Source organism: Ambystoma mexicanum, chromosome 6p, assembly GCF_040938575.1.
Source record: "Ambystoma mexicanum isolate Mex_15411 chromosome 6p, UKY_AmexF1_1, whole genome shotgun sequence".
NCBI lineage: Eukaryota > Metazoa > Chordata > Amphibia > Caudata > Ambystomatidae > Ambystoma > Ambystoma mexicanum.
The window spans coordinates 1,493,908,459-1,493,923,939 of NC_090935.1; positions in this window are offsets into that span (position 1 = coordinate 1,493,908,459).

Here is a 15,481-nt window from a genome sequence, read left to right on the forward strand (position 1 = left end):
ACTTCGAAATCATTAATACTATTCAAGTCCTTTGTAGAAACATAAAAGTAGTCAATTATTAAATTACCATTATGGCCTATTAACACCAGTTTTTCAGGAATCTCCTTGGGAAAACAGCCATTAGTTCATCATAGTCCTAATTCCATTATTATTGGTAATTATGTATTGCAAAGATTGATGGGGCTACTCATAAATCATAAAACATTGAAAATGGTATTCTCACTGTGATATCATCATTGATATCAAATAATCAATCAGGGGGTCTTTCCCCTGTTTTGGATTATAATTCCCACCGATAATTAACAATGGTGTTGGTAATGCTTTCTCACATAGTATACCATTCAGGGATGCCAGATTCTGGGAAAAGGTAATTTGCTTGGTTTCTTGGGGTAGGAGGGACTGTAACAATTCATTAAATTAATGTTTCTCCAGGCAGAGGTGAGACAGTTTATTGCTTGGTGACCTGAATAATTAAAAGTGCAAGAATAACTGAAGCAACAGATTGTCCTAAGAAGGAGGCAAAGCCCCCTGAGCGCCTACCCCTTCTATACACTTGTGCAGGATTATTTAGGATTACAGCCCTATCTAAATGTGGTGGGGTAAGAGACCATGTTTCTTGGAGCATTATGATATCCTATCTATCCAAGTAAAATGTGCTACATTGGATTTACAGCCTTTTTCCTTGACAACCTATTTTCCATGATATAATTTCTACTTATTGTCCTCAAGTAGGCCAATCATTTTCACCAATATATCCAGTTCGGGGCTGCGGAATTGCATTGGCAAAAGGGAAGGCCAACTATACTCCAGTTCACTCCTCAAAAAGATGTGTTGATATCACTTCTGATAATCCTTCGACTACTAGAAGTTGTCCTCTTTGAGTTGTCTCATGAGACAGATAACCCAACTTTTATCAGTTTTAGACCCCCTTCAGTCTACCTCTTCCATAGACTTCAATGCAAGAAGCGGTTGAAAGATGGATTGTCCCATATAGCTGCCATACATATTTAGGAATGCCCGCCTTTAGCACAGAGTAATGATCAGAGGAAGGACAAACAAATGGGAAAAGTGGTCACTATGCAATCCCCTTTCAGGGATTTCTCACTGGTTCCAACCCACTTAATTCTTCTAGACTTTAGTAACAATTGTGAAGTAATGTTTGGATCTATATAATTAGTGTTTATCCAATGTATCGTATGGTTCATAAGGGTTATGGTTCTTTGTACATTGTCACTTAGAAAGTTTGTCACCTGATTCAGGATAGCAGTAAGCATGAGAGATTCCAGCGGTCCCTTTAAGTTGCCAAATCTGTCTATAGAGGGGCTCACCAGAAGACAAAAAACAACAAAACATGTCTGTGTAGCGTCTGGGTTTTGTTTTTTGAGTGTATAAGCAAATCATGTCACATAGCTAGCTTCTTTAGCTGTGTCGCATTTTTTCGCAGTATAGCCGTCTCTATTGTTACTAATCCACTTGATGAGGACTATTTTCTCTGGGTATAATTGATTTGAGTTGCTCATCCTAGTTTATGATGAGGTGTCACGAATAGTGACATTATTGGGGTGATTACATGAGAGGGATTTCAGTACCTTATTCTGATTAACTCCAGGGTCAAATATGTTTCCCTTGGGCTCAGAATTAACTGTATCTAGAAATGAGGCTGGTGGTTTCATGACCTGTTGTACATGAAGAGAGACCTGGAGTGCATTGTTTACCTTTTTTGTTATTGTCTTTAACAGGTTATTTTACTTTGGCTTTTTTATTACCAGGTCCATTAATAGAAGGATTTTAGAGAATGTTTGAAAACATAACCTACTGTGATGAATCAGAGATGATTCCCCCAGAATGCCTGGCCTGTGACTCTTCTTATGTGGCCAGGGAAATGCAGTCGCTTTCTGTTCCAGACCCTGGCGGTGGTGTTCTGTGGAAGGATCAAATGAGGGGCGTGCAGGTCAGGAGTAATGGGAAACCAACTTTTCAACTTCCCCAAGACCCCAAACTTTAAATGGCCTATTGTAAAATAGAAGAAGTAAGAAAAACTGATTTTTGCAGTATGGACTCCAAGTCCCATAATCCTCAAAGTACTGGGACGAAGAGGCTGAAAAGGAACAAAACTGCACTGCAAAGTGCAACTTGTTAATGGAAATGGCCCACACCTGAAGGAGACTGGGAGCCACCCTCAGGTGCAGGCCATTAGTAAGAAGAAGGAGCAGAGTAGTAGTCGTAGGTGCAGCAGTTGTGAACTCTCGCAGTTGCAGCAGAAGCAGAGACTGGAGGAGGAAGATGACGCTGGGACCACAATCGAGTGTCGAGCTACTGCTTGAAAGTTTCAAGCAAAAGTTTCAAAAGCGTTGCCCACAACAAGGCTATCTCCGACGGGAGGTGAGCACTGGAAAGCCTGTAGAGCAGAGAACGCTCTGTGTGCGGGTGGCGCAGGCTGCAGAAGACTCGAAGTAGTAGGTTGTGGGACTGCAAGAATCAGCTGAGGCAGAGGACCTGGAAGCAGTGAGGGAAACGGAGACGCAGGCCAGACGCAGTGAGTTCACTAGGCTATTGTGCCACCAGAGCGCTCCGTTACACGCCCCGAGCTAAGACAAGGTACTTTAAAACCAGAAACCAAACGATTAGATGGAAGTACAAGAAGGAAAGCAATTTTGGATACCGGACTGACAGCCAGCAGGGAAAGCATTATTTTGTAAAACAAACTGACTTTGAAAGGAGCAAGTGGAATGATAAAAGCTTGATTATCAAACCAAATGGGTATGATTATAAGCATGTGGGTTATTTGAAAGGCAGCAACAAGATGGGCCAATCATTTAAGAATCCAATACAAACTATCATTGCCAAAGTCAAGAGCGGGCAAATGAGAGTCAAATGTTTGTAAAGCTTATTGCCTATGTTTAAAGAAGTTAATGAAAGAAGCTGGTGTAAACCCATATTGCCTAAGCCAAAGAAGAATCAGAGTGAGACCAAATTATTGTCAGTATTTGGTTAATGAAGATGTCCGGAAACAAAAGTGGCAAGAAGGCTGCTCTTCTGGTAAAGGACATTCAGAAGGAGTGGAGCATAACTTGCAGAGGGTGTGGAAATCACAAGAGTGTAATAAAGTGCACAAATGTGAATCTTGTCTTACCTGTAGAAATTCTTAAATGTCGTGTTGTGAAGCAAGAGACATTGCAACGCTGTAAGCTGATCTTAACCACAAAAGCACTTGTAGTTTGTGGCCTAGCAGGAGAGTACACCAGGTCAGAAGTTGTGGTAACACTTTATTATTTTCTGGCAGGAGAGTACACCAGAACAGAGAACTTTGAAGTAGTAGGCCTTGCATGGGAGTAAGGCAGGTGGAAGTTGATGGAATACTGTGAAGCGGTGTTGACAAGTCGTAAAGAAGCAGTAGATAGCCTGGTATGGAAGGAAACATGGTGGAAGTCGATGAAGTGCTATGAAGCGGTGTTGACAAGTCATAAAGGAGCAGTGGTAGAATAATTGATATATTTTGGTGAAATATTGCTGAATCATTCTGACAAGCATTCATTGCTGAAGCAAGTGTTGTATTAACTGCTACAGAAGTGTATAATAATTTCTAAACAAATATGTGATTGCAAAATAATCCCGACAAAGACAATTTATATTAATTCTAATGAACTAAGCAAATGTTTCTGGTTTATGTCAAGAAGATTGCTTTTCTTAATGTCGCAAGTGGAAGAGAAAGAAACCTATCCGAACAATCCTGTAGTGTAGGAACTTTTTGTTACCAAGTTGAAATCAAAAGAACTCCATTCAAACTTTATTACAAGACAGAATGTTCTTGTTCTTTTGGAACTGTTGAACAGAATCTTGCTTGAATCTGTGTAAGGGAAATTCACCCTGATTATAAGGAGAGACAATAACATGTGTTGCTTTTGAACTGCCATACATTACCTTGTTGAGTTGGTGTATGTACAAGTGTGAGGGACAGAAATCTTCTGTTAGAATGTTTCCTTTAGATTTTTTTAGGCAGGGAAATCCTTGCCAGGGTAGGGATAGTAAGGTGTTTATCCCACCCTTTGAGTAAATAAAATGGCATCTTCTGAAAAACCTTCACAAAGTTGTCTGCCTTATATTTCTGACCCCTCACTAACTGTCCCTATTCTAAAGGGTATTCCCTATCTAACTAACTAAAACTCTGGTGTTTGTCGTCAGGGTGGTTGTCCAAATGTAAAATTCCTGTCCTCTGTCCAAAACTACCTAACTCTAGCCCTACCACTATACACACAAACAACACAAAGAACTCCAGGAAAACGACTCCCTTCTCCTGGTTCACTTGTATCCACCTTGGGAATTGTGTTTAAAAGTCATAACTAAGAGTTCATGTTCCAGAAAGATACAGAATACCAGGATGATGACTCCCTCCTCCTGATCCAATAGTTAAGTGTCTTTGATGATATATTTGGCAACCTTTGCCCAAGTATCTGAATCAGCAAAACTGTTTTGGAAGGCCAGAAGAACGACTCCCTTCTCCTGGCTCACTTGACTCATAATAACCATATTTCTTAACAGTTCTTATTAAGCTTTGTACTTCTCTCCAGGCTTTCTCCAGAGTTGATTTAAGTGTCCCTGCTGCACTTTGTTTACTGTAACTACAGGTATTGTTGTGAGGGAGACTACTCCCAAGTCGTTGGTTATTTTTGCCAGAATCACTGAGACAAGTTCGATCACTCCAGAGGATTTGCTAGACTTTGCACTAATTACTGAGATGAGGGCGATCACTCCAGAGGCATTGGTCAGCTTTGCAACAATTGTTGCGGCAAGGGAAATCACATATGCTTATTCCATTTAGCTTCCTCTTACAACAAACACTGTAACAAGGGAGATCATTCCCTCTGCTTTGGTCGACTCCACAAACATTATTGAAACGACATAGATCACTCCCAATGCTTTGATCAGCTTTGCAATAATTACTGAGACGAGGGAGATCACTCCAGATGCTTTGATCAACTTTGCAAAAGTTATTGAGACAAGGGAGATTACTAATGATTGATATGTTATTCTCGCCAAACCCTTACCGGGTCTACCTTGGTTCCCATTACCTCTTTCTTCCTGGGACGTCATCACTGGTTCTTCTTGGGACATTGGCGCTTCTCTTTGGTGTTTGTCGCTGCTCTTTCCTAGCTTCTCTTGGCCCGCTTCAGTTAAAGGCATGGTCTAGTAAAAATTTTTATTGTCCCTACGGGTCGGCCATGTTTTTTTAAGCCTAAGTGGCTCGATTTTAGAAAACTTTCCTATGGACCTTACCTGAGTTTTCGTCCATTAAACGCACGTGAAAACAAGCACTAGGGAGCCGCCATTTTCTGATGATCCTATCTTTTCCCCGATCGCCCTGGCTGACCTGCTTTTGCGGCACTAAATCAATTCCCCCGCCCCTGAGCCTGTCATCAGCAGACTCGTACCGCCCATTTCCCAAAGCCAAAGCACGTATTGTGTCAACATTCGCTGCGCTTCAGCTAATGACGTGTCACCATGGAAATGGCAGGACGCCTCTTTCGTCAATAAGTATAAACAGACCGTTTCACAACACACAGCAGCAGATTTTCGATTCCATTCCTCTCTCTGTGTTACTTTGAGTATTCTGTGACTCGTTTCAGTGCTCTGCTCAGCTACCTTCGCCGCTTGTAGCCCGTGTGAACAGATACCAGTACCACCGCTATAAATTATTTTAGTTGTTTAACACACAATGGCTACAATAATGCCCTACATGTACGAGCCTGAGTATACCGAGGAGGAACTACTGGAAAGGGAAGCACGCGAAAACGATGGGGATTCGGCGGCAGTTGGCAGGACGAATCAACAGATGAAGAGCCTGGGCCTAGTCGAATGGACGGCGTCTCCACCTGGTGCACATGCAATCGGTGCGAGCTAATGCCAATCGAGGACGAGAACTGCTGCTGCCGAGAAAACTCGGGATGCCTGGCCTACATTTCGGAAGGCGAGCCACGACCACAATGCATCACCGAGCTGCCAGACTTCAGGGCAGCCTGCCTCACACGGGCCGTGTTGAGAATGATGATGGTGCTTATGCACGAACTTCGCGCAACTGTTCGTCCTTGTAATCCGAGTAACGAGTAAGTATACTCTGCTTGTCATGCCACTCCTATTTCATGTTCTTCTACTATATCCAAAATTACATCTACATATCATTGTAACGCATGTAAGTCGTTCAATAGTGTGCATTGTCTAGATAGCATTTGTCCGTGCAGAATGCCATTAGTTACAAGAATTGTCATTGACAACAAACGTTTATTAAACTTATCTTGGTCATTTAAAAACAGTTTGTTTCATTCCTTTTCACAGGTGGTACAGGCTGGTGGCCTATCGTTCCTTTACATGGTGGCTCCACGGGAGGCTTGGGCACCGCGTTCGAAGCGTGATACCCGCCTGTGCCGTTCGTGCCATTAGAGAAACGTTCCCGAGTGACAGCGGTCAGTACAGGGGATTTTCTCTCGCTGTCCTGCAACCTGAACTGTACAATGTTTAAAGTCTTGTATTTTTGTGTCATCAAAATAAGATACAAAATAAAACACCACATATAATTTAACAACGGTTGTTTCGATTTTTTAAATGAATCAAGTGTGTCTCCATTCAAGGATGGACGTCAGACATCTGTGCTCCGAATGGGTGAAGGTCTGGTTGCTGTGAAGCAGGGTGGTCACTATCTATCTAAGCTAACATAACATATTCTCGATAATGCATGCACTAAATAACACTTGTTCAAAGTCTTTCAGTGGGTTATGTCTCTATAAAAGTCACACATATGTCTATACTAACAATTACCATTGGATTATACAGGCCTTGGGTCTCGACCACTATAATACACCGGTTGAAGTGTGGGTCTGTGCTCACAAGAATCTCCGGTATGTGGCAATTGTTATTGATAAGCAACGATATACTATCATTGATTTAAAGACGATATACTATATATTGATATAAAGGCGGTTCGCGCCGGTGGATGCGCGCTGGCATGGGGGGCTGTCAGCGGCGCGAAAGGCCAAGGTGCCAAACTACATGTACACTTCAAAAGGTATCCCACGCAAAGGGGCCATCGGTCACATGGCCTCCTCAGACCCCGTGTCTCCAGCCAGGCCTCCCCTTGAAGCAGGCCGCCCCCCTGCAATCCACATAAGTGTGTCTCCATTCAGCAGTCTTCCTGTGCCTTATCTGCACGCCCCAGGCCCATCCATCCCACCCCCCTGTATCAAAGGCGGTTCGCGCCAGTGGATGCGCGCTGGCATGGGGGGCTGTCAGGGGCGCGAAAGGCCAAGGTGCCAAACTACATGTACACTTCGAAAGGTATCCCACGCCAAGGGGCCATCGGTCACATGGCCTCCACAGACCCCGTGTCTCCAGCCAGGCCTACCCTTGAAGCAGGCCGCCCCCCTAAAACCACGACATACATACGTCATTCATTCACAAACACACCCCTGTTTCTAATACTTTATAAACCACTTGATATGTCTCATGAGAACATCTTTATGCTTTGCAAGTCAACTCCTGAACGTGTTACCTGGCAACCACTGAGATCTACGCTAATCTGCTCGTCGTCGTGCTATCCGTGAACTTCTGTGACCGCTTAGAGCAAACCCATCAGTGTGCTACCTGTGGCCACCCACCTATTCTCCTGCAACATACTGCTCTGCTTGCTGAATCCAACTGTTTGTTGGTCAAGGTAAGGCCATGTATCCTAGTCATATTTCGCAGATTTTTAAATTTCTATCTATTTGCGAGTTGAGTACACAATAGTGCTAGGTTCATTGGTCTCATAGTTATTAACTTGAGTTTCCATTGCTATGCTATCAATAGATCTATTTATTTTCATCTGTGTCTATTGTCATCCAATTGCACCCTTCGGGGGTCCAGTCTATAATGTAAGCATGTTTCCTTCTCGTGCAATGCAGAACATCCAAGGGATGAGTCACATGTTCAGTTTTTAGTCACATCATTTATACATTTCTGCAACTTATGCAAATACTAAGCCGCACATAATGAACTGGTATAGTTCCTGCGACCAAAACAAACCTTGCATTGATCATTGTATGATTCATTTACTTTTGTATCAAATCTTTATTCTTGAAGATTGTATAATAATGTCGATATTTACTTTTCAGATTTATCAACAATGCCTGCCTGTTCGATTAGCGGTTGCCCTTCGAAGACCCATGCGAAATCTGAAGGCACTAAAATGCATGTATTCCCGAAAACTGTTGATCGAATAAGAGAATGGGTCAGACATTGCGGATATCCACTGGATGAGCTGGAAAGTAGAGTCCAACAAGTCTTACAGGACAAGAGGGGTGATCGATACCGCATCTGCAGCCGGCACTTTTCCTTGGACATGTACACAACATCTTGGGTAACAAAGAAGAATAAACGGCGAACGACACGGAAATTGCTCGAAAACGCTATTCCCACTCTATTCGTCCACATTCTGCCACCGGTGAGTCAAGTGTCCGGATTTAGCTTTAGGCCGTGCGGTAGTGTGTAGGTATCCGAACGGATTAATTGATATTGTAGGTGTTCTATCCCTTGTAATAATTTCGATATTGATATGAGTGTATAGTTTTTTTGAATAATGACATTTACCAATATATTCTTTTTCGATTTCATAACCCACAAACGCAATGTATATATATGGGAACAGGGAACTGTGCTGTATTGAGCATTTTACAAGTATTCTGTCGCCTTACATGGCTATTTTTAATATTGGCATTTCATTATCAATCATTAATTTACCTTTACAACTTCTTGACTATCCCTTGAATCTGAAGCAAGAACATTCTACATCCTTGACGTGGTCGCAGTTATCAACCACTTCTAGCGCGTATCAGGTAATCTTACTAGGCTAATCCGCTACAGACTTGTTTCATGCATGTCAAGTAATATTTTTATTTTATCGTGTAATCATTTTACCGAATGTTTGGTTAGTGCTTTCCAATTGATATATACCTTAGTTATCGTCCACTGGTGTTTGTTTTCAGTTATAATTAGTGTTATCCATACTAATGCAAGTACTGTCTTTCAGGGAGATGCTGAAGCGTCCGCCACATCTACAACATTTCTAGATGTTCTTCAACAGCAGGAGGTATGGATACTGACAGCTCCATCGAGCGTCATCATCAGAGCTGGAATTCTTGTCGTTTGATTGTTCTACACAATGTTTCATTTGTGGTTAGCAGTTGATATGTACCTGTGCTGTCGACCCCAGGTGTGTGTTATGTTTTCACTATTGTAATCCTCACTAATGCAAGTACTATGTTTCAGGCAGTTGATGGAGCGTCAACCCCTGCACTTGATGCAGAGCCTGACATTCAAGTAATTCCAGGGGAAGTGGAAGCGGGACCATGCGTATACGAATCGGCGCAACAGCTTTCGGAAGTGCGCACTACATTTGCAACATCCATAGATATTCTTCAGCAGCACGAGGTATGGATAATGACAGCTCCATCATGCGTGATCATATAACGTGATTCCATTTGCTATACTTTCTTCCCTATTAACGCAAGTGCTGTGTTTCAGGGAGACGACGAAGCTTCCGCTACAATCACAACATCCAATTTAGATGATGCAGATGTAAATAAATTGGAGAAATAAGTCGATGAAATGTGATCATATTTAGATTTTCCTTGATTCTTTTGACAATGCATCATTTGCGGTTATCTCTTTATATGTACCTGTGCGTTCGACCCCAAGTGTGTGTTATGTTTCCAATATTGAAAACCATACTAATCCAAGTACTGTGTTTCAGGGAGACGACGGAGCTTCCACCACAATCACAACATCTCATTTAGATGATGCAGATGTAAAGGAATCGTTGAAATAAGTCGATGAAATGTGATCATATTTGGATTTTCCTTGATTCTTTTGGACAATGCATCATTTGTGGTTATCTCTTTATATGTACCTGTGCCGTCGACCCCAAGTGTGTGTTGTGTTTCCAATATTGAAAAGCATACTAATGCAAGTACTGTGTTTCAGGGAGATGCGGATGCCTCCTCTCCAATACAACCATTCATGGCAGTCCATGCAGAGCCAGAGGTATGGATACTGACAGTTCCATCGAAATAGATCATCACTGGTCGAATACTTTTCGTTTGATTGTTGCATACAATGTTTAAATCGTGTTTGGCTATTGAGATGTACCTGTGTGTTCGTCCTCACGTGTGTTTTATGCTAACAATATTTTGATACATAGTAATGAAAGTACTATGTTTCAGGGAGACGATGGAGCCTCATTCCGTGCTGTCTATGCGGATACAGAAAATATAGTCGTTGCAGTGCAAGAGGAAGGGAAGACATGCGGAAACGAATCGGAGCTACAGCGTGCAGATGTTGAAGGTCGAGTCAAAAAAGTTGCAAAGAAAAAAAAACAAAAAAGGTTAGTTACAAACAGTTCATAACTTTAAAAAAATGTTTGTGCTGGGGACTATTTTATGTTTTTTTCAAGTCAATTCTACTACACTCCCTCTTGTGTTTAAACGGAACATCCCTTTTCCAATCTCTCCTCCAGTTACCCTTGGGTGTCAGAACTATACACACACAGACAGTGAAGCGAATGAGAGATGTGGCTTGCCAGACCGTGTACACTATGGAGGAACTATTAATTGAGGCGAGGCGTGTTCAGGCTCGAGATGCTCATGTCCAATGGCCAGAACATGAATTAACTGTGTTTGGAGACTACAGCAAAGTTGCATTGGACCATAGCTACAGTGCGACCGCACCACCACAAGAAGATGTTATTGAATGTATTGAAGATAGCTCTGAAGTAGTTGCAGATCAATTTACACAATCTACACCCGCCAAAAATTTGCCAACAAAAAACCTGTCGACATTGTTGTGTTCTCCCATCAATGTTGAAGTAATAGATGTCGAAATGACAGAGAATGAACCAGCCGCAGCATCCATAGACGCATCAGAACTTGATATCAGTGATATTACTTTCCAATGTGTTGAAATCTCCACAACGTCACAGGCCGAAACAACGTTGACGCAGGATGACAGTCTAATGAAAGAGAGCAAATACATTGTATTCGACAGTTGTTTGATGGAAATTATAAGTATGCTGAAATGTGTGCATTCCATTAGAGGGAAAGTATGTGGGAAGCCATTGATTAATGTGACTCGTCAAATAAAAGGCAGTAACGTCAAAATAAATGCCGCCTGTAGATTAAATCATAGGTTCTCATGGTCTGCACAACCGATGCTGGGGAAACTGCCAGCAGGCAATCTACTGTGTGCAGCTGCGTCACTTTTTAGTGGCTCCAGTTTTAGAAAGTTAGAGGCTTTCTTTCAGTTTGTGGGACTCCATTTCATTTCTAAAGCGCTGTACTACATATACCAACGTGATTATCTGTTTCCGGCCATTAGTGATGCTTGGAAAATTGAACAATTGTCTCTAGCAAGTACATTCGAAGGCAAACGATTCAGGCTAGCCGGCGATGGACAGTGCGACAGCCCTGGATTTTCTGCCAAGTACTGCACCTACCACTTTCAGGACATGGATAGTAAGAAAATTGTGAGTTTGGTGGTCGTGTAGGTAACACAATGTACATCGTCAGTGGCCATGGAGAAACTAGGATTTATAAAATCAGTGGAATATCTACAATCAAGGGGAATGCACATCGACCTCATAGCCACGGATAGACACGTTTCAATTGCCAAGACAATGAGAGAGCAGTTCCCACATATTAAACATCAATTTGACATATGGCATCTTGCTAAATCAATCAATAAGAAAATCTCGGCTGCAGGGAAAAAAAAAGGTTTTGAAAGTATTTTGCAGTGGTCACATTCTATCACCAACCATCTTTGGTGGTGCTCAAAAACTTGTGAGGGGTCAGTGGAAATACTACTTGAATAATGGCGGTCACTGATGCACCACTGTACCAACGTTCACCGCTGGACAGCAAATCAACATTTCCACCAATGTGAACATGGCCGTTTGTCCCCAGAGGAGGCACGGAAGAAGAAGTGGTTGATTCCATCTTCACCGACACACAAAGCCATTGAGAAGATTGTTTTCGACAAAACTCTATCAAGAGATTTGAGAGGACTGACAGAATTCTGTCACACAGGAGATTTGGAGGTGTTCCACAATATGTGCCTAAAGTACAGGCCAAAGCGCTTGCATTTTAGCTTTCGGGGCATGAAACATCGCACTCTACTAGCGGTCTTGGCCTATAACAGCAATGTCGGACGTGAACAATCTAGGACTAGGGGTAAAGTAAGGATGCCTCGCTACACTAAGGTGTTTTCAAAACGAAGTAAGCAATGGGTGATCAAACCAGTCTATGATGAAATGCAGTTCGACTTTGTGAAAGGCCTTATTGTTGCTGTGTTAGAGAAGCACAGATATGGAATTTTGGACGTTTCTGTGCAGAGCAGTGATCCATTGCCACCGAACATTGCGACTGTGCCATGCCCACCCGAAGCACAGCTGATTGTGAAGTACAAATCCCGGTTTAAATAATTGCAATACGATTGTCTTTTTGTAAATAAATGTTATTGTACAGTGCACCTGTAAACCTAACCCCTACCTTCACCATCATGGGTGGCGAACAAGCTGGGTGTCACCTTTGAATTCTCTCTATTCACCTCACATATGTGTATGTATATAGTTTTCTCATGTCTCATCTCATGTAAATGTAAATGCTGCGCACTGTTAAGGGAGGGGAGGCTTGCGTATTGCAAATAATAAAACAAACAAACAAACAATAAATCTCACTTTTAACTCAACTCCTGTGGTACTTTATACTTTCCCTGACCTTCCGCCAAAAATTAAATGTCTCAATTTGGGCTGCAAAGCTCGCAGACAGCGGTGACAAAATTGGGGCACTTAGAACGCGCCAGCCAAGCGGGCCGTGGCATTTGGGAGAGAAGCCAGTTCGCATTTGCACATTGAGGTGCACTACATAGACGGATTCTAAACTTCAAGTTCTCACAGATGCCTATACTACGTGATGTTGCAAATAAAGAATGCGAAGGAGAGCGCCCAGATGAGGCCCACAAGTCGCACTGGAAGTATAAGGGTCTATTGTTTTTTGACCTTGAGACAGGGACCATGCCGAAAGAACTACATTTGAAGGGGGTGCGCAATAACGTAAGAGACGATAAGGCAGAAAATTCAGAAACTAGACCGAGTTTCATTTTAGTTCAGTATACGAAAAATCGTTGTCAAGAGCACGGTCCGTTTTACAGACTGCATTACGAAGAGACACAATGGAAATTTCAAATATAATGTAAGTAAATCTTTACACGCTTTTATACCGGAATGAAGATTTAATGAATGGATGCATGAATAAATGAATGAATGAAGAGCTAGGAAAAGCAAGTAAAACGTGTTCGTAGTGGGCACATGGGCATGCAGGTCCACTGTCTCACCGATCTCGGTCCTTGGCCCAGCCACTTTTCCCTGCACTGCCTACCTGCACTACGGGACTGTCTCTGTATCCTTCAGCCCCTTCTCCCGGCATTTACCTTGCACTTGCCACCAGCTGGCCCTATTATTTAATTTGTATTCAACTAACCATGTACAGCCCTTCCCCATGCGCGATCAGAAAGACACCTGGCCTAGTAGGATCGTTGTCTGTCTGCCCTTGTTCCCCACCTGCCTCGTCACGCCTAGAAACACTTGAGTATAGGCGCGTTGCAAATGCCATATCATATATCATATCATTCCTCACGCATGTCGACTAACTGTCGTTTATCATTGTGTGTTGGCCTCGATTTATTTTGTTACTTTTCACATTGATTTTAGAGCCGAACATACTCCATTGAACTATCCTTGTAAGCAAATAGTTTCTGATCGGCTGTAATAAATAAAATAAGTAATATTAATGAAGATCGGCTAGCGAGACTAATTATAATTTTTTTGTTTTCATAACAGGTATTTGCTCTCCTTCTGCTACTGCTATCGGTTTGAGACACCAGCAGATGGCTTTTACAGTAGACACCTGCAGCTTTGTGTGAACAACTGGAGCACACTGACAATTTTATGGGACGATCGCCAAGGGCCCACATGCCCTTACGGTGTACTAGTCAACCTTTACGATGGACTAGTGCCTAGTTGATGGAACAGCCTTGCGGTTCACCGTGCTTCCAAAGTGCTTCTTTTAACGAAAAGCAACACCCTGTTTACCATGGCGGATACAGATAAAATAAAATAAATGGCTTTCGGAGTTCATATTGCAATTGCTGAATATTCTCTAAACATTTAATGTAAAATAAATGTACTTTACCAAATGTACTGTGTTGCTGTTTGATTTTAAAGTACAGTTTCATATTCCGAATTGTGGCGCGCTGTGTTGTGAGATGGTCTGTGTTGGTTTCCGGGTTCTGTGTGGAGTCGCGTAGAAGACGACTGGGCGCGTTTGCCTACGCAGCACAGTAACGTCACGGAGAGCGGCGGGGAATATGAATGTTTTGATAATGTCAGGCTCAGGGGCGGGGGAATTGATTTAGTGCCACAAAAGCAGGTCAGCCAGGGCGATCGGGGAAAAGATAGGATTATCAGAAAATGGCTGCTCCCTGGTGCTTGTTTTCACGTGCGTTTAATGGACGAAAACTCGGGTAAGGTCCATAGGAAAGTTTTCTAAAATCGAGCCACTTAGGCTTAAAAAAACATGGCCGACCCGTAGGGACAATAACATTTTTTACTAGACCATGCCTTTAAGGAGGGCCTCCGGTTCACCGGTATCAGCGTTGTTAAGGGGCCAACCGGTCCACCTTGCTGAGGTCAGGCCCCGTTAGCCGGATCCTCTCTTCTGCATTGGTCAGGCATCCTTCTAATTTGTGAGTCTTTCTCTGACCTTCCAGCCGTGTCCTCTCAGCCAAGGACTTGTTTCTCCATTTCGCATCTTAGTTGCCGAGTTTGAACTTCCGTGGCAGGTGCGTCTTCACGCTGGCTTCTCTCTGGTTTCCCTGCTTCACTTTCAGGCAGTCCTTTGTCTATCTTTATGGTAGGTAGCTGGGTCCTCTTGAGCGTAATATTAAAGTCCCTTGTATGTGTCCATGATGCACTCTTCAGGCCCCCTCAGTGCCACCTCTTCTGAGTACCTTGGGTGTCACATGAAAAAGTAGTTTGTATAACTCATGTACTCTTCTTATTCACAGTATTTCCATAGGACAATGAATTATGTTTTATAGAAAGAAAGGGAGGAGTGTCACAATAACATAAAGTGGTTCTGTCATCAGCTTTTCTTCCAGACCATAAGGATTTTGGGGACTCAGAGGTAAGAGGGTTAGGGAGTTCCACCATGGAATGGGAACCACCATCCCCATAATGGAAGTCCCTTCTTGTGTCCTTGTGTCCTCCTGCTTTTTACCACCCCTAGGGGAAATATCAGGTAGCAGCCTCACCTCCCTACCCTCACAGTGAAGGGCTCCCCCATGAGGAGAAGTGATGTGATCCCACCATTCATCACAGCACCCTTTTCCCCACAACTCTGCCAGG